This window comes from Pleurodeles waltl, chromosome 1_1 (genome assembly GCF_031143425.1).
Source record: "Pleurodeles waltl isolate 20211129_DDA chromosome 1_1, aPleWal1.hap1.20221129, whole genome shotgun sequence".
Classification (NCBI taxonomy): Eukaryota; Metazoa; Chordata; class Amphibia; order Caudata; family Salamandridae; genus Pleurodeles; species Pleurodeles waltl.
Window position 1 is genome coordinate 811,582,593 of NC_090436.1, and position 26,894 is coordinate 811,609,486.

At 46.0% G+C, this 26,894-nt stretch overlaps 1 protein-coding gene across 5 annotated transcripts in view; it reads right to left on the bottom strand.

Moving 5' to 3' along the window:
• SMARCA2 (SWI/SNF related BAF chromatin remodeling complex subunit ATPase 2) overlaps positions 1-26,894 on the bottom strand; it is a 1,363,970-nt gene that overhangs the window by 1,280,615 nt on the left and 56,461 nt on the right. The gene's annotated exons all lie outside the window — the stretch shown is intronic.

Here is a 26,894-nt window from a genome sequence, read left to right on the forward strand (position 1 = left end):
TCGGAAGGTGATCTATGCACTCAGATGTAGAGTTCGTCAGCAGATTTGAAGGACTAGTGTGTACATTCCTAAATTTGGGACCTTTGTACATAGAAAAGAAGCACCTCTCAATACAGAGGATTATCCATTATGAAATGGTCTGGTTCTGCACTGCCTTGCCCTTCTTTACCCCTGAGAAACCCATAAAGAAGAGATCCACCCAGTGCTCCTTGGCACATTTGATGTAAAGTTTCAGTCCAAGTGATATAGTTTCTACTCCTCTTTCAAATGATGAGGAGGAGCAAAGAAAGGCAGAACAGTGATGGTTTGTCTGCCTTGAAAAGGTGGCATTACCGTCAGCAGGAACTCAGCTCAAGTTCTTAACAGAAGTTTCTCCTGAAAGAAGGTGGTATCAGATGGATGGGGCACAAGCTCACTCACGCAACATGCTATTATTAAAATCAGAAAAAATGATTCTAAAGTAAGTAGGTACAGTGGAAAAGTAAGCATTGGCTCGAAAAGGTTACACATAAGGATAGTGAGTACCCATTTTAAGTCCCGCTGTAGTATCATGAAGGGATCTGGTGGAAACACATTTTGCAAACCTTTACGAATATGCATCACAACATCAGATTTGAACAAGGACGGCTGGTTCAGCAAGCACAAAAAGACCGATAGTTCTGACAAGCAACTTTTAACAGTGCCCACTGTATGTCATTAATTTGTCAAAGACAAAAAAACAAGACACACACACAAGACACACACACAGACCAAGGCAAAAACAACAAGACACAAACAAGACATACTACAGTTTGGCCTGCAATAGGTCTGTGTGATGGGTGCCACAACAAGCCGCAAACGTATCTCTGTGCCCAGCCTATACTGATTTAATGAAGGGTGTCTGACTGCTAGGATTAGATTAATAAGATTGAAAGGAAGATCAACTGCTGTCATACAATCTCCATGCATGAAGGTACAGGTTGAGCAGGCCTAGGTTCAAGACCCTGCCCTCCTGCTTCAACAGAAGATCCTCAAGAAGTGGTAACCTAATCGGAGGGCAGATTCTCAGGAGCTGAAGCACAGGGTACCACATTCTCATGGCGCAAACTTAAAAGACTAAAATGTATTGTATTTGGTCGTTACTGATCATCTTCAGATCTCTACACAAGAGAGGCATCAGTGGGAAGGCGTACACAAGTCCTGTGCGCCACTCTGTGGAGAATGAGTGTCCAAGGAAGAATCTTCTCGGAATCTTCAGTGCACAGAAGCATTGACATTGCACTCAATGGTGACCAAGATTATCCGGACTGCTAGAAGATGCCCTTCGCTACCTCAGGTGTTACTGCCATTTATAATCCACTAGGTGTTGTCAGCTGACTTTGTCCATCCTGGCATTTAAAGATCCTGTGATGTGCTGTACGGTAAGGGTAATGCCCTGTGATTTGGGCAGTTCCAGAGGTGCAGAGGCTCCTAGCACAGGACCACATCCCGTCCTGCTTGTTGCAGTGCCACCTTGCAATGGCATGTTCTGTGCGAACCTGCACAAGCCTCTTTTTGATGGTTGACAGAAAAGCCTTCGATGCCAAGCGAATTCCCTCCAACCTCAGGAACTTGATGTGGAGCCAGGTCTCCACTGGAGACCAGAGTCCTCTGAGATGACCTTCTCAACTCAGTAGTGATGCATCCATCACACTGCAGCTTGACTTTTGCAGTCTGCTCTGAAACCTGAATGCCATGAGACAGGTTCTCTGGGTTCTGAGCACCCAGATTTCAGACCTCTACCATATGGCTCAAATGTGCTATCTGGCCTGGTCAGCAAGCAGGATGCCAGTAAGACAAGAAGCCCCAGAGCCATCCTCACTGAGATCCAGGACAGAGACTGAAACATAAAGGATCATAACCGGAATGACCTGGATACTTTCCAGGATGGCTCGGATAGAAGGAAGCCTCTGCAAAGGTCCTCCAAAAGCTGCTCTGATAAAAGTGAAAGGTGGGATGAGTTGAAGAGAAATGGAAGGGAGTAGGACAGTTGGTCAGTTTGATGGACCCAACGGTTGGATGTGATGCTCTGCAACCCTTGAAGGAAATGGATGACCCTGCCGCCAATCAGATGGCTGAGTGCCACTAAGGGGACATTAAAGAGATTTTTGAAGTTGTTGCCGAAGGGGCGGGAGATTTGGGACTTACGCTGCCCCTGATGGACTGGTCATTGTCTGTTGGGTCTGCGGTTCCGAGAGTAGAGCTGCATGCAGAGGAGTTGAGCGTTGGGCAGTGGAGTAGAGCGTTGGGAAGTAGAAAAAAGTGTTCATCAGAAGAGCAGGCATAATCTAATCATACCGAAATCAATCAGTGGTGAATACAATCAATAATGAAGTAATTTGTTATGTACTTTCAACAAAAAGGCAATCTTGGTATGGTTGGATCATCTGAAATATAGATAATAAAGACCCAATTCAATAAGTAAATAAGGCATCAAAAAACTTATATAATCAAGAAAAAAGGTTAAGATTTTCCACAAATTGTGTTGTATGTACTCTCAAATTGATTTTGGTATGATTTGAAGATCTGAACAACTTTTATATAACTATCCCATCACATTTCTATAGTTCTAGCTCACTAATGGTTATTCATTTCACTTTTATATCACATCTCATTGGGTATCTTTCTCTCTAACTTTTTCAGTCTTTCTCAAGGGTTTTCATAATAGTCAATCGATCATCTTGGGGTTTTTTCTGGATAACGTTTTTTTTAAGAGAGATTCAGCCTATTTATATTCTAGTGCTCCAGGGGAGGACATAGATATATTGGACTTGATTATTTGACACCTTCCTTCAGTCTTTATTCTTTTTCCTTTGATCCCGATCACCTTTTTTCTTCTGAAGAGTTTTGGAATAGTTAGATTGCTACAATAATAGTTTCTATTGTAGAGCCTGATCATTATTATTGTTCAATTATTTCATTTGTGTTCCCTTTCTCGTTTCCTTCTTTTTTTTCCATTGATAAATTGCTCATTTACGTTGATTTTGGTTTATCTAATCATTATTGATAATGATTACTGTATGCTAATTTTAGCTATCAGTTATTAGCCCTGATGAAGCGACGTGTGTCGGGAAACGCATGTTGGTCTAAGACTGAAAAAGATTGCTGTAGAAAATAAAGATCAACTCTGCATTTTTCATAACACCCCATCTCTGAGGACACTGATTGATTTATTTAAGAGACCTCAAAAACAAGTCATGCTATCTCTATTTGTGGGATTTGAGGGTCTTAACCTGCTCAATTTCTGAGGTTGTGGCATCAGAACCTTTACTGAACTTCTGTATTGCTCTTATTTTCTTAGAGGGGAGCACTGTGTCACAGAGTACAGTGGAGTAATGTGAGGTGGAGTGCCACACAAACGGAGTACATTGTCACAAAGTGGACTAGAGTATCAGAGGGGAGCAGAGTGTTTCACAGTGCCATACAGTTTAGAAGAGTGTTGTACAGTGGAATATAGGGGTATAGAGCAGAGTAAACTGTGCAATAGTGTCATACAGTGTATGCAAGTCTTGTAGATTGGCGCTGCATAAAATACAGTAGGCTCTTGTGCAGGGGAGCTGCATAGAGTGGATTGTTGAATAGTGACGCAGAATGAGGTAACATTTTGTAGAGTAGAGTAGAGTGAAGTAGAGCTGAGTGGAGTGGTACAACGTAGTGTGGAGTAAAGTATAGAAGTGTGCACTGGCATGTTGTAGAGTGACATGAGGTAGAGTGGAGTGCCACAGCATATAACTGAGTAAACTGTCATAAATCAGTGTGTTGTCTCGTACACTAGAGTGCAGTGTTGTGTCATTAAGTGTTGGAAAGTCTCAGAAACTGCAGGAGAATTTTGAACGATGGAGTGTATCAGCATAAGAGTGGAGTACAGTGTTGGACAGTGGACTATATGGGGGACGGAGTGGAGTAGTGTGTCGCAGATTGGCAAAGAGTAGTAGAGTGGAGAAGATTGTCAGACAGTGGAGTGGCAAAGAGTGGAGTAGGGTACACAGAGGAGTGGAGTAGCATATAGTGGAATAGTGTAGGGCAGAGTGGTATACAGTAGAATAGAGTGGCGTGGCATACAGAGAGGGGCATCCAACATATGATAGAATGGAGTGAAGTAGAGTTGAGTGGTGTACGCTGGAGTGGCATAGAGTGGAGCAGCAAATAGCAGAGTGGCATACAGTGGAATAGCGTCCAGGACAGTGGATTAGAGTACAGTGGAGTAGTGTAGACTGGGGTACCGTATAATTGAATGGCATAGAGGGAAGAAGTAAAGACTGGAGTGGCGTACAGCAGAGTAGAGTGGAACACCATACAGAAAAATGGCATAATGTGGAGTGCCATGCAATTGAATAGCTTAGATTGGAGTGCTGTGGAGTGGCTTAGAGTGGGGTAGTGTAGAGTGCAGTGTCATACAGTGGAAAGGTGCTAGGTGGAGTGGCATACAATGGAATACCATAGAGTGTAGTACAGTGTAGTGGCGTAGAGTTGAACAGCACAGAGGAGAGTAACATAGACTGGAGTGGCGCACAGTAGAGTGGAGTAGCATAAAGTAGAGAAGCGTACAGTGGAACGGCCTCCAAAGGAATAGACTAAAATGGAGTGGAGTGGGGTGTCAGAGTGGCGGGGTATATACCTCAAAATTCAGTAGTGTTGAGTGGCGTAGAGTGGAGCAGAGTGGAGTGGCTTATAGTGGTGTGGGGTTCAGTGTACTAGCATCCAGTGTAGCGACTAAGCGGAGTCCAATGGAGGAGCATAGGTGGGAGTGGCACAGAGAGGAGTGTAATGGAATACAATACAGTGGAGCGGCGATGAGTGAAGCGGTGTCCAATGGAATAGCTTAGAGTGGAGTGACGTAGAGTGGAAAGCGTACAGTGTGGTGGTGTACATTGTGGAATATCGTATACTGGAGTGGCGGTGAGTGGAATACCATACAGTGGAGTGGTGTACAGAGGGGTTGTGTACATTGTAATAGAATACAGTGGAGTAGAGTGGAATACCATAGAGTGCAGTGCTGCACAGTGGAGTGGTGTTGAGAGGAGTGCCATACGGATGTAGATTATGGTGTGCAGATTAAAGAAAAACAACAAATTGCGCTGACTTGTGTTTCTCCATATTTACAAAGCAAAACAGAACCATGTATTGCCCATGTACACAATGCGTGATGCAAGGGTAACAATACAATAATACAGTTGGGCCTTAATTATATATTGTGCCACGGTGTACTGCTCTACTGTTGCGGTATACTGTGGTAGATGGCAGTGGCAAGCCAGTATATGATTGGGTAATTGTTGTTTATAGAGAATTAAAAGGCAGCCATATTGTTTTTACTACACTTTTGCTGTGTTCTGAGTTAGGACCTTAGCTAGTACACTTTATTGTTGTTCCCTACCTAAAGTGCCAATACCTATTAATATATCTTTTACATATATCTATATATTTTATTTTTTGGTAGAATTATTTTTTTATTGAAAATGTCTGTGGATCAGAGCATGATGCCAGGTACAACATATGACAACCAAAGAATAGCAATGCATCACTCTATGGGCCGTTATTGTGAATTAGAAGGCAACATGACACTGCAAACAGACTGCAACCAGCATTAGCCAAGCACGACATGTGGAACAAGAGGGTGCACCATGCATAACGATCATTCAACTGTCCTCTAGAAGTGGGATAAAAAATTACAAACAAACAATAGAACAATAAAGGTTGGATAAGTACTTTACAGGGTCACCCAAACACAAGGATATCCCAGGGCTGATATATATATTTTTTTTTTACATATTTTTAAATAGGTTTACGGAGTAACTTACCAGTACCTAGAAAGTACAGTAATGTTATTTTTATCAAATACACATTTTATTGTGAAAAATTGTTTTTAATTTGGGCAGTATTTTTTACGAATTTTCTCAGTACTCTGAACATTTCTTTCTACAGAATTAAATATGTAAAAAAAAAAAAAATGTAAATACACTGTAGTGGCCTATTGTGTTAACTACGCATATTATGGTGTTTTTTTAAATAGTTGTACTTTTTTTTAAAAATTATTTTAGGCACTGCTATACTTGGTACTCCATAAAAACATTTTAAAATTTATATTAACTGATAAATATTTTTCCCTACTTACTACCACTTTGCTAAAGTGGTAATAGGTAAGAAACAAATTTAAAACCTAATACTTACCTAGATCTAGGCCTCTAACCCAGAACATAGCCAAACTGTGATTAAAATAACATGGCTAACTTTTTTTATTTTCTAATGGCGTTCATTAGCCAATCACATAATGACTTGTCTTCCCCATGTCCTGCAGTACTTTCACAAAATTTCGTGAAATACCACGGCCACAGATATCACTACGTTTTTACGCCATGTAAAACTTACAAAATACTTACCCGTACCAAAAAGGATCATCTTCACAACATAATCTATAAACATGTCAAATTTTGTTTGACCATTTTTGCGCTATGAGTGGGAGAAAAATATATGGAAAATACATTGGTAGAAAAACCTGTTTTGGGATAGGACCCCACTTCCCTCTTGTAGGTCAAGCACTTTGACCTGTTGTTAGTATTGTGGGCTTTTAATCAAGCCCACCACACGCGCATCGCCTTCACTGGTTAGTGGGCTTGCCTTTCAAAAATCACTTGAAGTCAATGGTAATTGCTTTACATTTGTCCAGCCTTGAGGCCGTTTTTGTCAGGCACTGCAGACTGCCCATTACATGGATTATTGCACGATTGCCGATATACTTCAGCCTGGGCAAACTATTTTTTTTCTCTCTCCCCTTCGTTCTGCATGCCAGCCATGGTGCTCACAGCGCAAAAAGGCACACCACAATCGGCGGTATTGAAGCGCTGGTCATACTGTTCACAGTTACCAAATCAAGAGTCATTTCTTGTGGCTCTCCCATTAACCCCTTCGCTGCCAGGCCTTTTCCCCCTCCTGTGCCGGGCCTTTTTTTGCCTATTTGGGGCAGTTCGCGCTTAGGCCCTCATAACTTTTTGTCCACATAAGCTAACCAAGCCAAATTTGCGTCCTTTTTTTTCCAACATCCTAGGGATTCTAGAGGTACCCAGACTTTGTGGGTTCCCTTGAAGGAGGCCAAGAAATTGGCCAAAATACAGTGAAAATTTCGTTTTTTTCAAAAAAATTGGAAAAAGTGGCTGCAGAAGAAGGCTTGTGGTTTTTCCCCTGAAAATGGCATCAACAAAGGGTTTGCGGTGCTAAACTCAGCAGCTTCCCAGCTTTCAGGAACAGGCAGACTTGAATCAGAAAACCCAATTTTTCAACACAATTTTGGCATTTTACTGGGGCATACCCCATTTGTGCAATTTTTTGTGCTTTCAGCCTCCTTCCAGTCAGTGACAGGAATGGTCATGAAACCAATGCTGGATCCCAGAAACCTAAACATTTCTGAAAAGTAGACAAAATTCTGAATTCAGCAAGGGGTCATTTGTGTAGATCCTACAAGGGTTTCCTACAGAAAATAACAGCTGAAAAAGAAAAATATTGAAATTGAGGTGAAAAAACCATCAATTTTTCTCTACGTTTTACTCTGTAACTTTTCCCTGCAATGTCAGATTATCGAAAGCAATATACCGTTACGTCTGCTGGACTCCTCTGGTTGCGGGGATATATAGGGCTTGTAGGTTCATCAAGAACCCGAGGAACCCAGAGCCAATAAATGAGTTGCACCCTGCAGTGCGTTTTCATTCTATACCGGGTATACAGCAATTCATTTGCTGAAATATAAGGAGTAAAAAATTGCTATCAAGAAAACCTTTGCATTTCCAAAAAGGGCACAAGATAAGGTGTTGAGGAGCAGTGGTTATTTGCACATCTCTGAATTCCGGGGTGACCATAGTAGCACGTGAATTACAGGGAATTTCTCAAATAGATGTCTTTTTTACACACACTCCTATATTTGGAAGGAAAAAATGTAGAGAAAGACAAGGGGCAATAGTACTTGTTTTGCTAATCTATGTTCCCCCAAGTCTCCCGATAAAAATGGTACCTCACTTGTGTGGGTAGGCCTAGCACCCGCGACAGGATATGCTCCAAAACACAACATGGACACATCACAGAAAACAGAGCTGTTTTTAGCAAAGTGACTACCTGTAGATTTTGGCCTCTAGCTCAGCCGCCACCTAGGGAAACCTACCAAACCTGTGCATTTCAGAAAACTAGAGACCTAGGGGAATCCAAGGAGGGGTGACTTGTGTGGCTCGGACCAGGTTCTGTTACCCAGAATCCTTTGCAAACCTCAAAATTTGGCTAAAAAAACACATGTTCCTCACATTTCTGTGGCAGAAAGTTCTGGAATCTGAGAGGAGCCACAAATTTCCTTCCACCCAGCGTTCCCCCACGTCTCCCGATAAAAATGATACCTCACTTGTGTGGGTAGGCCTAGCGCCCGCGACAGGATATACCCCAAAACACAACGTGGACATATCACAGAAAACAGAGCTGTTTTTAGCAAAGTGACTACCTGTAGATTTTGGCCTCTAGCTCAGCCGCCACCTAGGGAAACCTACCAAACCTGTGCATTTCTGAAAACTAGAGACCTAGGGGAATCCAAGGAGGGGTGACTTGCGGGGCTCGGACCAGGTTCTGTTACCCAGAATCCTTTGCAAACCTCAAAATTTCGCTAAAAAAACACATGTTCCTCACATTTCTGTGGCAGAAAGTTCTGGAATCTGAGAGGAGCCACAAATTTCCTTCCACCCAGCGTTCCCCCACGTCTCCCGATAAAAATGATACCTCACTTGTGTGGGTAGGCCTAGCGCCCGCGACAGGATATGCCCCAAAACACAACGTGGACATATCACAGAAAACAGAGCTGTTTTTAGCAAAGTGACTACCTGTAGATTTTGACCTCTAGCTCAGCCGCCACCTAGGGAAACCTACCAAACCTGTGCATTTCTGAAAACTAGAGACCTAGGGGAATCCAAGGAGGGGTGACTTGCGGGGCTCGGACCAGGTTCTGTTACCCCGAATCCTTTGCAAACCTCAAAATTTGGCTAAAAAAACACATGTTCCTCACATTTCTGTGGCAGAAAGTTCTGCAATCTGAGAGGAGCCACAAATTTCCTTCCACCCAGCGTTCCCCCACGTCTCCCGATAAAAATGATACCTCACTTGTGTGGGTAGGCCTAGCGCCCGCGACAGGATATGCCCCAAAACACAACGTGGACATATCACAGAAAACAGAGCTGTTTTTAGCAAAGTGACTACCTGTAGATTTTGGCCTCTAGCTCAGCCGCCACCTAGGGAAACCTACCAAACCTGTGCATTTCTGAAAACTAGAGACCTAGGGGAATCCAAGGAGGGGTGACTTGCGGGGCTCGGACCAGGTTCTGTTACCCAGAATCCTTTGCAAACCTCAAAATTTGGCTAAAAAAACACATGTTCCTCACATTTCTGTGGCAGAAAGTTCTGGAATCTGAGAGGAGCCACAAATTTCCTTCCACCCAGCGTTCCCCCATGTCTCCCGATAAAAATGATACCTCACTTGTGTGGGTAGGCCTAGCGCCCGCGACAGGATATGCCCCAAAACACAACGTGGACATATCACAGAAAACAGAGCTGTTTTTAGCAAAGTGACTACCTGTAGATTTTGGCCTCTAGCTCAGCCGCCACCTAGGGAAACCTACCAAACCTGTGCATTTCTGAAAACTAGAGACCTAGGGGAATCCAAGGAGGGGTGACTTGCGGGGCTCGGACCAGGTTCTGTTACCCAGAATCCTTTGCAAATCTCAAAATTTGGCTAAAAAAACACATGTTCCTCACATTTCTGTGGCAGAAAGTTCTGGAATCTGAGAGGAGCCACAAATTTCCTTCCACCCAGCGTTCCCCCACGTCTCCCGATAAAAATGATACCTCACTTGTGTGGGTAGGCCTAGCGCCCGCGACAGGATATGCCCCAAAACACAACGTGGACATATCACAGAAAACAGAGCTGTTTTTAGCAAAGTGACTACCTGTAGATTTTGGCCTCTAGCTCAGCCGCCACCTAGGGAAACCTACCAAACCTGTGCATTTCTAAAAACTAGAGACCTAGGGGAATCCAAGGAGGGGTGACTTGCGGGGCTCGGACCAGGTTCTGTTACCCAGAATCCTTTGCAAACCTCAAAATTTGGCTAAAAAAACACATGTTCCTCACATTTCTGTGGCAGAAAGTTCTGGAATCTGAGAGGAGCCACAAATTTCCTTCCACCCAGCGTTCCCCCACGTCTCCCGATAAAAATGATACCTCACTTGTGTGGGTAGGCCTAGCGCCCGCGACAGGATATGCCCCAAAACACAACGTGGACATATCACAGAAAACAGAGCTGTTTTTAGCAAAGTGACTACCTGTAGGTTTTGGCCTCTAGCTCAGCCGCCACCTAGGGAAACCTACCAAACCTGTGCATTTCTGAAAACTAGAGACCTAGGGGAATCCAAGGAGGGGTGACTTGCGGGGCTCGGACCAGGTTCTGTTACCCAGAATCCTTTGCAAATCTCAAAATTTGGCTAAAAAAACACATGTTCCTCACATTTCTGTGGCAGAAAGTTCTGGAATCTGAGAGGAGCCACAAATTTCCTTCCACCCAGCGTTCCCCCACGTCTCCCGATAAAAATGATACCTCACTTGTGTGGGTAGGCCTAGCGCCCGCGACAGGATATGCCCCAAAACACAACGTGGACATATCACAGAAAACAGAGCTGTTTTTAGCAAAGTGACTACCTGTAGATTTTGGCCTCTAGCTCAGCCGGCACCTAGGGAAACCTACCAAACCTGTACATTTCTGAAAACTAGAGACCTAGGGGAATCCAAGGAGGGGTGACTTGTGTGGCTCGGACCAGGTTCTGTTACCCAGAATCCTTTGCAAACCTCAAAATTTGGCTAAAAAAACACATGTCCCTCACATTTCTGTGGCAGAAAGTTCTGGAATCTGAGAGGAGCTACAAATTTCCTTCCACCCAGCGTTCCCCCAAGTCTCCCGATAAAAATGATACCTCACTTGCGTGGGTAGGCCTAGCGCCGGCGACAGGAAACACCCCAAAGCGCAACGTGGACACATCCTAAATTTTGGAAAAAAACAGAGGTGTTTTTTGCAAAGTGCCTACCTGTAGATTTTGGCCTCTAGCTCAGCCGGCACCTAGGGAAACCTACCAAACCTGTGCATTTCTGAAAACTAGAGACCTAGGGGAATCCAAGGAGGGGTGACTTGCGGGGCTCGGACCAGGTTCTGTTACCCAGAATCCTTTGCAAACCTCAAAATTTGGGTAAAAATACACATGTTACTCACATTTCTGTGGCAGAAAGTTCTGGAATCTGAGAGGAGCCACAAATTTCCTTCTACCCAGCGTTCCCCCAAGTCTCCCGATAAAAATGATACCTCACTTGTGTGGGTAGGCCTAGCGCCCGCGACAGGATATGCCCCAAAACACAACGTGGACATATCACAGAAAACAGAGCTGTTTTTAGCAAAGTGACTACCTGTAGATTTTGGCCTCTAGCTCAGCCGGCACCTAGGGAAACCTACCAAACCTGTGCATTTCTGAAAACTAGAGACCTAGGGGAATCCAAGGAGGGGTGACTTGCGGGGCTCGGACCAGGTTCTGTTACCCAGAATCCTTTGCAAACCTCAAAATTTGGCTAAAAATACACATGTTACTCACATTTCTGTGGCAGAAAGTTCTGGAATCTGAGAGGAGCCACAAATTTCCTTCTACCCAGCGTTCCCCCAAGTCTCCCGATAAAAATGATACCTCACTTGTGTGGGTAGGACTAGCGCCCACGAAAGGAAAGGGCCCAAAACACAACGTGGACACATCACATTTTTTTATAAAAAGCAGTGCCTACCTGTGGATTTTGGCCTGTAGCTCAGCCGACACCTGAGGAAACCTAGCAAACCAGTGCATTTTTGAAAACTAGAAACCCAGGGGAATCCAAGATGGGGTGACTTGCGGGGCTCTGACCAGGTTATGTTACCCAGAATCCTTTGCAAACATCAAAATTTGGCCCAAAAAACACTTTTTCCTCTCATTTCGGTGACAGAAAGTTCTGGAATCTGAGAGGAGCCACAAATTTCCTGCCACCCAGCGTTCCCCTAAGTCTCTCGATAAAAATGGTACATCACTTCTGTGGGTAGGCCTAGCGCCCACAAAAGGAAATGGCCCAAAACACAACGTGGACACAACATATTTTTTCACAGAAAACAGAGGTGTTTTTTGCAAGGTGCCTACCTGTGGTGTTTGGCCTGTAGCTCAGCCGGGGGGGGGGGGGCAGAAATGCCCTAAAATAAATTTGCCCCCCCAACCCCCACCCTCCCCCGCCGGGAGCGACCCTTGCCTACGGGGTTGCTCCCCCTGCGTGACATTGGCACCAAAAAACAAATCCCCGGTGCCTAGTGGTTTCTGCCCCCTTGGGGGCAGGTTGACCTAAACTCAGCCAATCTGCCCCCAAGGGGGGCAGAAATGGCCTAAATACAATTTGTCCCCCAGGGGAGCGACTTTTGCCTGATGGGTCGCTCCCCATCTCTAAAAAAAAAAGACAAAGAAAAAAAAGAAAAATTCCCCTGGCGCCTAGAGGTTTCTGCCCCCCCCCCCCCCCCGGGGGCAGTTCGGCCTAATAATAGGCCGATCTGTCCCCCGGGGGGGCAGAAATGGCCTAAAATAAATTTGCCCCCCAACCCCCACCACCCCCCCGGGAGCGACCCTTGCCTACGGGGTCGCTCCCCCTGCGTGACATTGGCGCCAAAAAACAAATCCCCGGTGCCTAGTGGTTTCTGCCCCCTTGGGGGCAGATTGACCTAAAATTGGCCAATCTGCCCCCAGGGGGCAGAAATGGTCTAAATACAATTTGCCCCCCCAGGGGAGCGACCCTTGCCTGATGGGTCGCTCCCCATCTCTAAAAAAAGAAACAACAACAAAAAAACACACAAAAAAAAATTGCCCTGGTGCCTAGAGTGTTCTGCCCCCCCGGGGGGCAGTTCGGCCTAATAATAGGCCGATCTGTCCCCCGGGGGGGCAGAAAAGGCCTAAAATAAATTTGCCCCCCCAACCCCCCCCCCCCCCCCCCCGGGAGCGACCCTTGCCTACGGGGTCGCTCCCCCTGCGTGACATTGGCGCTAAAAAACAAATCCCCGGTGCCTAGTGGTTTCTGCCCCCTTGGGGGCAGATTGACCTAAAATTGGCCAATCTGCCCCCAGGGGGGCAGAAATGGTCTAAATACATTTTGCCCCCCCCAGGGGAGCGACCCTTGCCTGATGGGTCGCTCCCCATCTCTAAAAAAAGAAACAACAAAAAAAAAAACACAAAAAAAAAATTGCCCTGGCGCCTAGAGTGTTCTGCCCCCCCCCCGGGGCAGTTCGGCCTAATAATAGGCCGATCTGTCCCCCGGGGGGGCAGAAATGGCCTAAAATAAATTTGCCCCCCCAACCTCCACCCCCCCCCGGGAGCGACTCTTGCCTACGGGGTCGCTCCCCCTGCGTGACATTGGCGCCAAAAAACAAATCCCCGGTGCCTAGTGGTTTCTGCCCCCTAGGGGGAAGATTGACCTAAAATTGGCCAATCTGCCCCCAGGGGGGCAGAAATGGTCTAAATACAATTTGCCCCCCCCAGGGGAGCGACCCTTGCCTGATGGGTCGCTCCCCATCTCTAAAAAAAGAAACAACAAAAAAAAAAACACACAAAAAAAATTGCCCTGGCGCCTAGAGTGTTCTGCCCCCCCCCCCGGGGGCAGTTCGGCCTAAAAATAGGCCGATCTGTCCCCCGGGGGGGCAGAAATGGCCTAAAATAAATTTGCCCCCCCAACCCCCACCCCCCCCCCCTCCCGGGAGCGACCCTTGCCTACGGGGTCGCTCCCCCTGCGTGACATTGGCGCTAAAAACAAATCCCCGGTGCCTAGTGGTTTCTGCCCCCTTGGGGGCAGATTGACCTAAAATTGGCCAATCTGCCCCCAGGGGGGCAGAAATGGTCTAAATACAATTTGCCCCCCCCAGGGGAGCGACCCTTGCCTGATGGGTCGCTCCCCATCTCTAAAAAAAGAAACAACAACAAAAAAAACACAAAAAAAAAATTGCCCTGGCGCCTAGAGTGTTCTGCCCCCCCCCCGGGGGCAGTTCGGCCTAATAATAGGCCGATCTGTTCCCCGGGGGGGCAGAAATGGCCTAAAATAAATTTGCCCCCCCAACCCCCACCGCCCCCCCGGGAGCGACCCTTGCCTACGGGGTCGCTCCCCCTGCGTGACATTGGCGCCAAAAAACAAATCCCCGGTGCCTAGTGGTTTCTGCCCCCTTGGGGGCAGATTGACCTAAAATTGGCCAATCTGCCCCCAGGGGGGCAGAAATGGTCTAAATACAATTTGCCCCCCTAGGGGAGCGACCCTTGCCTGATGGGTCGCTCCCCATCTCTAAAAAAAGAAACAACAAAAAAAAAAAACACAAAAAAATAATTGCCCTGGCGCCTAGAGTGTTCTGCCCCCCCCCGGGGGCAGTTCGGCCTAATAATAGGCCGATCTGTCCCCCGGGGGGGCAGAAATGGCCTAAAATAAATTTGCCCCCCCAACCTCCACCCCCCCCCGGGAGCGACCCTTGCCTACGGGGTCGCTCCCCCTGCGTGACATTGGCGCCAAAAAACAAATCCCCGGTGCCTAGTGGTTTCTGCCCCCTAGGGGGCAGATTGACCTAAAATTGGCGAATCTGCCCCCAGGGGGGCAGAAATGGTCTAAATACAATTTGCCCCCCCAGGGGAGCGACCCTTGCCTGATGGGTCGCTCCCCATCTCTAAAAAAAGAAACGACAAAAAAAAAAACACAAAAAAAAAATTGCCCTGGCGCCTAGAGTGTTCTGCCCCCCCCCCCGGGGGCAGTTCGGCCTAAAAATAGGCCGATCTGTCCCCCGGGGGGGCAGAAATGGCCTAAAATAAATTTGCCCCCCCAACCCCCCCCCCCCCCCCGGGAGCGACCCTTGCCTACGGGGTCACTCCCCCTGCGTGACATTGGCGCCAAAAAACAAATCCCCGGTGCCTTGTGGTTTCTGCCCCCTTGGGGGCAGATTGACCCAAAATTGGCCAATCTGCCCCCAGGGGGTCAGAAATGGTCTAAATACAATTTGCCCCCCCAGGGGAGCGACCCTTGCCTGATGGGTCGCTCCCCATCTCTAAAAAAAGAAACAACAAAAAAAAAAAACACAAAAAAAAAAATTGCCCTGGCGCCTAGAGTGTTCTGCCCCCCCCCCGGGGGCAGTTCGGCCTAATAATAGGCCGATCTGTCCCCCGGGGGGCAGAAATGGCCTAAAATAAATTTGCCCCCCCAACCGGCACACCCCCCCCCCGGGAGCGACCCTTGCCTACGGGGTCGCTCCCCCTGCGTGACATTGGCGCCAAAAAACAAATCCCCGGTGCCTAGTGGTTTCTGCCCCCTAGGGGGCAGATTGACCTAAAATTGGCCAATCTGCCCCCAGGGGGGCAGAAATGGTCTAAATACAATTTGCCCCCCCAGGGGAGCGACCCTTGCCTGATGGGTCGCTCCCCATCTCTAAAAAAAGAAACAACAAAAAAAAAAAACACAAAAAAAAAATTGCCCTGGCGCCTAGAGTGTTCTGCCCCCCCCCGGGGGCAGTTCGGCCTAATAATAGGCCGATCTGTCCCCCGGGGGGGCAGAAATGGCCTAAAATAAATTTGCCCATCCACCCCCCCCCCCCGGGAGCGACCCTTGCCTACGGGGTCGCTCCCCCTGCGTGACATTGGCGCCAAAAAACAAATCCCCGGTGCCTAGTGGTTTCTGCCCCCTTGGGGGCAGATTGACCTAAAATCGGCCAATCTGCCCCCAGGGGGGCGGAAATGGTCTAAATACAATTTGCCCCCCAGGGGAGCGACCCTTGCCTGATGGGTCGCTCCCCATCTCTAAAAAAAAAAAAAAGAACAAAAAAAAAAAAACACAAAAAAAAAATTTGCCCTGGCGCCTAGAGGTTTCTTCCCCCCCTGGGGGCAGATCGGCCTAATAATAGGCCGATCTGCCCCCAGGGGGGGCAGAAAAGGCCTTCCCAAAAAATTGCCCCACCTGGGAGCGACCCTTGCCAAAGGGGTCGCTTTGTTGCGTGCCATTCGCGCGCAAAAACAAACTCCCTGGTGTCTAATGGTTTCTGCCCCCCTTGGGGGCAGATTGGCCTTATCAAAATAGGCCAATCTGCCCCCAAGGGGGGCAGAAATGGCCTAAATATATATTGCCCCGTAGGGGAGCGACCCTTGCCTAAGGGATCGCTCCCCACCTAAAAAAAAAGAATTCATCACAAAAAAACAACAAAAAAAAAAATGGTCCCTGGTGCCTAGAGGTTTCTGCCCCCCCTGGGGGCAGATCGGCCTAATAATAGGCCAATCTGCCCCCAGGGGGGGGGCAGAAAAGGCCTTCCTAAAAAAATGCCCCCCTGGGAGCGACCCTTGCCCAAGGGGTCGCTCCCTTTTGCCAATTTCAAGAAAAAAAAAAAAATCCCTGGTGTCTAGTGGGGTTTCAAAAGCCAGATTGCAAGCAATCCAGCTTTTGAAACCTGTGAGAGACTTCAAAGGGAAGGAAATACATTTCCTTCCCTTTGAAGCCTCTCGGGGCCTCCCCCATGGGATTGAAAAAGAAATGCAAAAGCATTTCTTTTTCAATCGCGCTGGAAGCTCTGCTTCCAGCGCGATGGGGGAGACCCTGTGACTAATCAGCGCGCGCTCGCGCGCTGACGTCACAGGGGGGGTTGGGGGGGGGGGTGGGAGGGGAAGGGCTTCCCCTTCCATCCCTGACTTGGGGAGGTGGGGGGGAACCCCACAGAGGGAGCGAGAGCGCTCCCTCTGGGCTGTGTGCCGAGGACGTAGTGGTTACGTCCTCGGCACAGCAGCACTGTGCCGCAGGACGTAACCACTACGTCCGCGGCACAGAAGGGGTTAAAACACTTGAAATTGGTAAATGCTTTAAATGAAACATAAATCCTCAAAGCGAAAGCAGCTCTCCCGGCAATATTCACTGGTTTAGAAAAACTTGACCCATAATGCTTTGCAGGCATTCTTTTTCAAAATGTTTTTGCCCATAACACAGTCTGTGGTGATCCTAGGACAGCCACCAAAACGTTCAGCACAATGCATTCTTTCAGTCTAGGTCATCTTAGGGTCCCCACACTAGGTTCGTGGGATCCCCAAAATAATAATCCCTCCCACCATTCAGACTCTTTTTGAGCTTTTTCATGGCTGGAACTTATGTTTTCCAGCTGGGAATAGCTTGTGTTTTCAAGGGCCTTGTTTGTAATATCATTGCTGTCAGCCAGTTACCCTGGAAAATATGTAATGCACTATGCCCTCTAGGGGCTACATAGATGGTTACTCAGCATTAATTATTGCCATTTTCTTTTTGTGTGGTTATGTCCTCTAGGGGCTAACTATATAGTTACATTACCATGTTTCTAACAAATGCTGTATTCATTGCGTTGTCCTCTAGGGACTGTTCTAGGCATTACGGTCATATCAACATATTAAAATATTTGTGGCATGAAAACTTGCCCCATAATGCTTTGCAGGACATTACTTTTACAAAACGTTTTTGTTCATAATTCAGCCTGTGGTGGTCCTAGGACAATGGGGCCACCTTCAAAACATTGACCATAATGTGCTCTTTCGGTCTACATCATCTCTGTGACCCCACACTATTTAGTGAGGACTCCAAAATATTAACTGCTCCCACCATTTAGTGTCTTTTAAGCTTTCTCGTGGCAAGATATTCTGTTTTGTAGCTGTAAACGTTTTGTTTTAAAGGCCTTGTTTGCAATATCATTACAGTAGGCCTCTTAGCCCTAAAAATAAGGTCTCTAGGGGCAACGTGTATGGTAACAGTGCATTTTCTTCTCCAATTGTTTTCATGGGGTTATGCCCTCCAGGGGCTAACTAAAGGGTAACATGACTGTGTTTTTTACTCTTTTTAATATTACAGTCTAATGGCAATAGTTAATTTCTGATAACGGTTTAAATGATAATTGTATATGTTTTAATACTCTCTCCTTATTACAATTATGACCAAAATTCAGGCCAACTTAACATCCTTATTACACTATGAATGTTTGAACACTCTTGATCTGTTTGTGTGACCCTTCCAATTTATTTCTCCTCTGTGGCAGTCTTGTGTCTTTTTGGGGGGGAATTGTGTTAGCCAGCCAACAACTCTGATGGTGTGGTGGTGAAAGAGGTATTCTATTGGAATTAGCATGGCAGGTTTAAAATCGTGAGGCTAAATGGCAACATTTTCATTTGTTTGCTGCAGAGATGGAGGAAGAAGGTAAATGGAATTATTTTAGTTGTATGGAGGACTACTGGAATTATATGGCAGGAAAAGACAAAATTATGAGGCAGGGATGACCAACTTATGTGGCAAAAAAAGTCCAGTTGTGAATTTACAATGCCAATAGCTCTAAGTCAAGCAAATGTGAGACCTATTGCATTGCAAACGCTTATTTTCTGTGCACCCCCTTAATGAATAACCACACATCTTTCCATCCTCTGCCAATGTAAAAAAAGCAAAGGATCTTGAAAGTTTTATTGTGATTCGTCATACCCCGGTAAAGTTATTAGCAAGCAAAAATCCAAGAAATTCCTATCTCTACCAACCCTAACTATAACTGCAGAGTGGCTACCACTACTCTGTAAGCTTGCAATTTCTTACACAACAAAATACTTAAGATCTACACCACCCTCGCACCTCATCCTACTGCAAAAGACATCATCATGCTATCCCCCACCACCACCACCAAGAGCTCTCACCATCTAACAAACTGGAGCCCACTCACCACATAAGGCACTGCCGGAATTATGCAGACCATCCATTTTTGGATCCTCCACAGACATTTGCCCTCTGCACAATTACAACCTGGGAAGAAAAGCGTCAACCTTACCACCATCATCAGCATCTACATCCTTAGTGGAATCTTCCCAGATAGATTGAAGCGCACAGACGGAATAGCTGTCCTGAAGAAACCCTCAGCGAACCCGAAAGAACTAAACAACTACAGACCAATCTTGCGCCTTCCTTTCCCATCCAAAGTTCTGGAAAATGATCAATAGACAACTCTCTTCCTACTTAGAACAGCACACTTCCTGGACTCCACCCAGTCAGGGTTCCGCAGCAACCTCAGCACAGAAACTGCCCTCCTGGCAGAAACAGAAGTCATCGAATTCATTATTGACAGAGATAAAGCCTTCGCTTTCATCCTGCTCAATCTCTTGGCGGCCTTTGACAGAGTCCTCTATGGTACCCTAATTGCCAGACTCCGGCTCTCAGGAATTCAAGGACCTGCTTTGACATGGATTGCTCCCTTCCTCACCAACACAACTCAACGAGTCAGACTTCCCTGTACACCTCCGAACCCAAGAAGCTCATCTGCGTAGTCCTCCAGGGTTTCTCCCTCAGCCCAACCACGTTCATCGTGTACACGGCACCCCGTGCCCGCATCATATGAACCCACGGCATCAATATTGTCACCTACGTCAATGACACAGCTCATCCTTTTCATCACCAACACAAACACCACCCCAAGACAAACTTTGCTTCCTGGATGACCAACGTGGATAACTGAATGAGAAAATACTGCCTCAAACTCAACACAGACAAAACGGAGAACCTGATCTTTGGAAGCATGAGCTTCCCTTGGGACGGCTCCTGGTAGCCATCCAAATTAGGTCCCAGGCGGACCCCCATAGACCATGCAAGAAACCTTGGCATCGTCCTTGATGACATACTCACAACGAAAAAACAGGTTAAATGATGTGACTATCCTGCTTCCTCATCCTCAGAATGCTTCACAAGATCATCAAATGGCCCCCACCACACACAAGACGCACGGTTATCCAGACACTCAGCCAGCAGACTTGACTACTGCAATGCGCTCTATGTCAGCCTCTCCAACCAGCTCAAGCAAATACTGCAGACCATCCAAAACACCGCCGCCAGACTCATCTAAAACGAATTCACAAGCGCTCATATCACTACCTACCTTCCTGAACTACACTGGCTACCAATCCAGAAACATTGCCAATTCAAACTGCTCATCTATGCCTTCAAAGCCCTCCACAATACCAGCATACCTCAACAACTGACTTCAACTCTACCAACTATCCAGATAGGTATGCTCTACCTCTCTCACCTGCGCACTGGTCCTCTACATCTGAAGAAGCAAGTCAGGAGAATGCATCTTGGCCTTCATCACCAAGTACTGCAATGAACTTCCTCAACACATCAGGACAGCTCCTTCACTTCTCAACTTCCGCAAGAAACCGAAGACCTGGCTATTCAACTAGGAGCACCACCTAGCCTGTGTTCCTGCTCCATCGCCTGGATTGCCGGGGGGGGTCTGGGTGCTGAAGCTGTCGTAGATATCTGCAATCTTGCGGTGGAAGTAGGAGGCTAGGGAGTCGGACCATATAAATCAACATAACATAACAAATGCATATATAATAATACAAGATAGCATGGACAATAATAAGAGAAAAAGATTGAGATGGATAGGACACACCATCAGAAAAAAAAAAAAAGACTCCATCGCAAGAACAGCCCTCCATTTGAGCCGACCCCAGAAGGTAAACGGAAGCAGGCCAAAGAACACCTGGAGGCAAACTCTGTGGAAACAGAAATGAAGACTCTGTACCACAGCTTGGGCAATCTATAGGAACACTTGCCCAAACAGAGGGAAGTTAAGGTCCTTTGTTGCTGCCCTCCATGCCAGTTGGCATAACAGGCAGTAAGTAAAAAAACAAAGTATATATATATACACACATACACAACGAAAAAACACAAAGGGTTAAGTGGAGGAAGGAAGGAAGATTTTAACTTGTGGTTAAAAAAATAAATTAAAAAAAATAGACATTCACTGCTGAAAAAGCCCTACTGTTTAAAAAACAAAAAAGAAACAAATTTGCCAGTTATACATAAATGACTTAAGTTTAACCAGTGCCACAGATTTCAGCTGTGGTCAGTGATGTAATAAGGGAGATCATAATCAGTGCATCAACGCAGCCTTTGGAGAACCATGCTCTGTCCCTAATCCCCTGCAGGCAGCCAACTCCCCCACAAGGGGCCAAACAGCCTTAGACCCAAACTTCACATTTTCTTTTTTTAAGTTTTTTTCGTTGAGCTACGTCAGAGTCTCAGGGGACCACAGAGGGTTGTGCCGGCGACAGTCCTGCTGTGAATCCAGAGATTTGATTTTAAATCATTGAGTGGATGGGGAGGGTGGGGGGCCCTGGGATCTTCCACAAGAGTTGGTGGGGGTTGGGGTGTAGGTTGGGTTATCCCTCTATCCTTGTCCCTTTTATGTGTTTGTTTTTCAGGACTTAGGTAAAAAATAATCACATCACACAGGACCAACGAATTACAACATATGTTGACATTTTTTCAGTGGGAATCCTGTGGCAACTGATATCTATAAAATTTTAACCTTAATTTATCTAAAAATGCTAAACAGAGTTAAACCAAATCGCAACAAGTGAGGTGCTGTGCAACATGGCTTAAACTAATCAATTAAAAAAAACACTGATGCCACCAGCATTGACCTCAACAGCACCTTTTTTTTTTTTTTTTTTTAGAACACTTTAAGCCATGTTGCACAGCAGTGTGGACATAGTCAATGAAGCAATACGAGGGAGGAGTGTGGTTAAGACAGATTGAAGCCACGTATAGTAGATAGTGGGGAGAGAGGGGGTTTTAAACCACAGGGTGGGTAACAAACATGTTAAAAAGTAGCATGAGGGGTTGAAGGGATTCAAGCAACATGAGGGAGGAGTGGAACAGGGGGTTTTGGGGAAACCAAAGGGGGTTCGGGACAAGGGTGAAAGAGAGGGACTGCAGAGGCTTGAAGACTGCATGTCAAAAGTAATTAAAAAACTGAGAGCCTTTAGCCAGTGGAGGGACACTGGCCACAGGAAGCAGTATTTGTTCCAAGCTCCATGGCATGGATGAAGACTCAAATGCCAAGGAGGAAGCCGGAGGCCAGGATCAGGATGAGCTGCCAACCAATAGGAAGACAGTAAAGGAGAGTGACTTGGGAGCCAACCAATGGTAGCTAAAGATATATAATGGGGGGCTCTAAACCTCTCAAGATTTTTATTACAAGAGATTTTGAAAGCGCTGTGCAGGTGAAACCCAAAAACAACACTTTCTAAATAAATCTCTGGCTAAATTTGGCATAATTCTGGTTAGCTGTTTTGCTGCATCACTGTTCAGTTTTCTTAAGGAAAACTGCATGGGGAGAACAAGTTTTAGTAGGGGGGTCATGAGCATTGACTTTGGTGTGTAAGTTATGCTTTGCATGATTGTTGTGCAAGATATAGGTTGTGTTCCTAACCACAGCTTGCAATTTTCTGAAGTGTTTGGTTTCAATTCTCAATTATAACTTCACTTTAAATGCGTTTTTTTATATGAATTTTTCAGGTTTTATTTAAACATATGCTGAGATGTTATACTGTTCTGTTTTGCTCCAGACTGAGGGGGAACAGAGATAAACAAATGCAAAGAATGCAGCACACTTAGTCTGAATAATGAATTTATTAAGACACTTCCAAAGTTATACGAAGATAATAGTGTGAGCACTTACTGAGAAGACAGCAACACGCGTGCAACTCCTAAAATAAGCACAGCAGTGGAATAATAATAAGAGAAAATGCAATACATCAACTATATATATATATATATATATATATATATATATATATATATATATATATATAGAGAGAGAGAGTGACTATGTATATTTATGCATGCACACAGTAAAGCTAGATATTAAGAATTCAAAATGCATCACCATGGGGCTCGAATCCTTCATCTGCCAAAGTCAAGCTGGGGAACCCGTGACAAGTGAGATAAAAGAGAAACACCCCCAATAGGATTTTACTCTGAGCAATGCGTCCACCCTCAGAGATGATTTTCTTCTCCATCAGTGTCCAGCTTCTCCACCTTATATACTTTAAACAAACTTAAGAGGAATATTCTAGAAACACCCTTCCCGTCGAGTAAGTTGTGAAAGTCAATCACTGTCCGTACCAGGTCAGTGTTGAGAAAACACGCTAACGACTGGACAGATCTCACAGTGTATTTTCATGACCGAGCGGCACCATTCTCTAACAAACATTCTCAGCCCTGAATCAATCAATCAATCATAGTATTTATAAAGCGCGCTATGTACCCGTCAGGGTTTCGAGGCGCTGAGGGGGGGGGGAGCGCTGCTGGTTTATCGGTCGAAGAGCCAGGTCTTGAGGAGCCTTCTGAATGCGAGGAGGTCCTGGGTCTGGCGAAGGGATGTGGGGAGAGAGTTCCAGGTCTTGGCGGCGAGGAAGGAGAAGGATCTGCCGCCGGATGTCTTGCGCTGGATTCGGGGTACGATGGCGAGGGCGAGGTTGGCGGATCGGAGTAGACGTGTTGGGGTGTAGAAGTGAAGTCTGGTGTTGAGGTAGGAGGGTCCGGTGTTGTGAAGTGCCTTGTGAGCGTGGGTCAGGAGTTTGAAGGTGATCCTCTTGTCTACCGGGAGCCAGTGGAGTTCCTTTAGGTGAGGGGAGATGTGACTTCGGCGGGGTATGTTGAGGATCAGTCGGGCGGAGGCATTTTGGATACGTTGGAGGCGTTTGATGTCTTTGGTTGGGATGCCTGTGTAGAGTGCGTTGCCGTAGTCAAGTCTGCTGCTGACGAGGGCCTGGGTCACCGTCTTTCTGGTTTCCGTTGGAATCCACTTGAAAATTCTGCGGAGCATTCGGAGGGTGTTGAAACAGGAGGAGGAGACGGCGCTGACCTGTTTGGACATGGTGAGGGCGGAGTCCAAGATGAAGCCGAGGTTTCTTGCGTGGCTGGCAGGGGTGGGTGGGGGTCCGAGGACGGAGGGCCACCATGAGTCGTTCCAGGCCGAGGGAGTGCGTCCGAGGATGAGGACTTCCGTCTTGTCGGAGTTGAGTTTCAGGCGACTGTTGTTCATCCAATCGGCGATAGATTTTAGTCCCTCGTGGAGGTTTGTTTTGGCGGTGAGCGGGTCTTTGGTCAGGGAGAGGACGAGCTGGGTATCGTCGGCGTAGGAGATGATGCTGAGATGATGTTCGCGGGCCAGTTCAGGGGTGTGGAATTTATTAAAATATCTACTTGTCCAGGGGACAGGTTGCTTCTCAAATCTACTTGTCCTGTAAAAAGATCTACTTGTCCCTTTGGTGCCATGTAGTGTGGCGACAAATTATGGCCGCAATCACATTATGTAAGTGCTCTGATAATAGCCTCTCTGATTATGCCAGGGCTATTACCATAGTAGGGCTTGAATACTTGCAGTTTCAATCCCTACTGTAGCAATTTCCTTATTTTGCCACCTTTCTGCAGATCTGCATACTGGGGCTGGAGGAAGCAGTAAGCAATAGTTCCAGGGCTGGAATGCCTTTGAGTCTGCAAACCTACTAACCTGCATGTTTTAAAGATTTTTACCAGCTTCTCTCTAATATTTTCCCATAATAAGAAAGGTTGGACATTTACTCCTGACAATGGCAGAATTAGAACTTCTTCCAGGACGGGGAAGAAAGTGGCTAGAGGGAAAATGAACTTGCTAATGCTCAATAGATTTTCACATGAGCAAATCTACACATCGTATTTACCCATGCTAAAATACAGTTCACAAATATTTTATAGGGGTACGACATATACAATGGGTGCACTTTTGTGACTTTCTTTAAGAATTTGGGGCCACATGTAGGTAGGTTCAGATTTGCGACCTGCAAATTGCGAGTCGCAAATCCTAATGTACGATGGTGTGCCTACACCATCTGTTATTCGCAAGGGCTTCGCATAATCATGAGGTGGGTCGCAATTTGCCAACCCCTCGCGAATGGGGGCCCTCACAGGGACGGTGGCCTGCTGGAGACAGCAGACCACCATGTCTGTGACTGCTTTTCAATAAAGCAGTTTTTTTTTTTTTTGTAATGCAGCCCATTTTTCTTAAAGGAAAACGAGATGCATAACAAAAACGAAAAATGAAACATTTTCGTTTAATTTTTTTAGAGCAGGCAGTGGTCCGCAGGACCACTGCCTGCACTGAACAAATGTTTACAGTGACATTCACAATGGGGAAGGGGTCCCCTGGGGATCCCTTCCCTTTTGCGAAAGTGTTAGCACCCATTTGAAATGGGTGCAAACTGCGATTGGTTTGCACCCGCGTTCGCGGTCACAAAACAATCCTACATTGCACTCCGAGTCGCAATTAGGAAGGGAACACCCCTTACTAATTGCGAGTCGCAAACCCGTTTTGCGATTCGGTAACCAGGTTACTGAATCGCAAAACTGGGTTTGTGCATCGCAATGTGCTTTTTGCACGTCGCAAACAGCGAAAGTCGCTGTTTGCGACATGCAAAAAGCTACCTACATGTGGGTCTTGGTCCCTAATTAGGTGTGGTGTTAACAAAGACATTTTGTTTTTATTAAACTTCTATTTCTCTCTCTTTTGGCTGGCTTTACTGTGAGTGATCGCATTCTGCTCTTCCACAAGGAGCATATTGCCACACAAAGTAGTTTTGTTCAGTGGCAGGAACTACAGTGGCAATCAGTGACGTAACGAAACTGGAGGGTACCCGTTTGCAAAGAACATGGAGGAGCCCCCTCTCCAGACTCACTCAGGGCAGGTGCTGTGCTGAAGGGGCCCCTGGAGGGCGGCTGCGGGCCTTTGTTATTCCTCTGGTGGCAACATGTGCTTTTAGAGTTCAAAAACGTTTTGGCTGGGTTTTGCCAGTGTTTGTTACAATGTTGAGGGCCTGGTAGCTCCCACAACAATAAAGTGTTACAAAAGGCATGTCAAAACAAGACACGCATTGATGAAACTAAAAGACTTATAAAAATATGTCAGATCAGTTGGATTTGTCAGTGTTTGTTTATTTTCATGCTTCCCATAATTGTGTTGAAAATGGTTACATTGATTTTCCATTAGAAATATTTTTGGGAAATACTAGCATGCATCAACACATTTTACTAAATGACACTTCATTTGCATCTAATCAGAGAGCATTCTGGGAGCATTATACTGAGCCTCATAGCCTAAACTTTTCAAACATGTGTATGCACGTTTTTTTTTTTTGTACTGGAACCAACGTCAGTAGTGAAGTGTGACCTTAAAACATTTATTTACAGCACTCACCCTAATAATGAAGACTTTCAAATAATGAACCATAAATACAAGTTCGAACAGCATTATGTTTTGGAAACACATTACCTCAACAGTTCCACTCTCTGTAAACAGGCAGCCAAAGGGTTTGTGCTGCAGGGGGTTGGGCCTACTTGTCCCAAGGACAAAGTAAACATAAAAACTAGTGCAATGTAGGATTGTTTTGTGACCGCGGGCGCAAACTAATTGCAGTTTGCACCCATTTCAAATGGATGCTAACACTTTCGCAGAAGGGAGCCCCATGGGACCCCTTCACCATTGTGAATGTCACTGTAAAAAAAAATGCGGACCCTGCCTGCTCTGAAAAAATTAAACGAAAACGTTTCATTTTTCATTTTTGTTATGCATCTCGTTTTCCTTTAAGGAAAACGGGCTGCATTACAAAAAAAAAACCTGCTTTATTGAAAAGCAGTCACAGACATGGTGGTCTGCCGTCTCCAGCAGGCCACCATTCGCGGGGGGGGTCGCAAATTGCGAATCACTGATGGTGTCAAGGACACCATCCTACATTCGGATTTGCGACTCGCAATTTGCAGGTCACAAATCTGAACCTATCTACATGTGGCCCCAAATTCTTAAAGAAAGTCACAAAAGTGCACCCATGGTATATGTCGTACCCCTATAAAATATTTAGCATGTACTGCTGTATTTTAGCATGGGTAAATACGATGTGTAGATTTGCTCATGTGAAAATCTATTGAGCATTTACAAGTT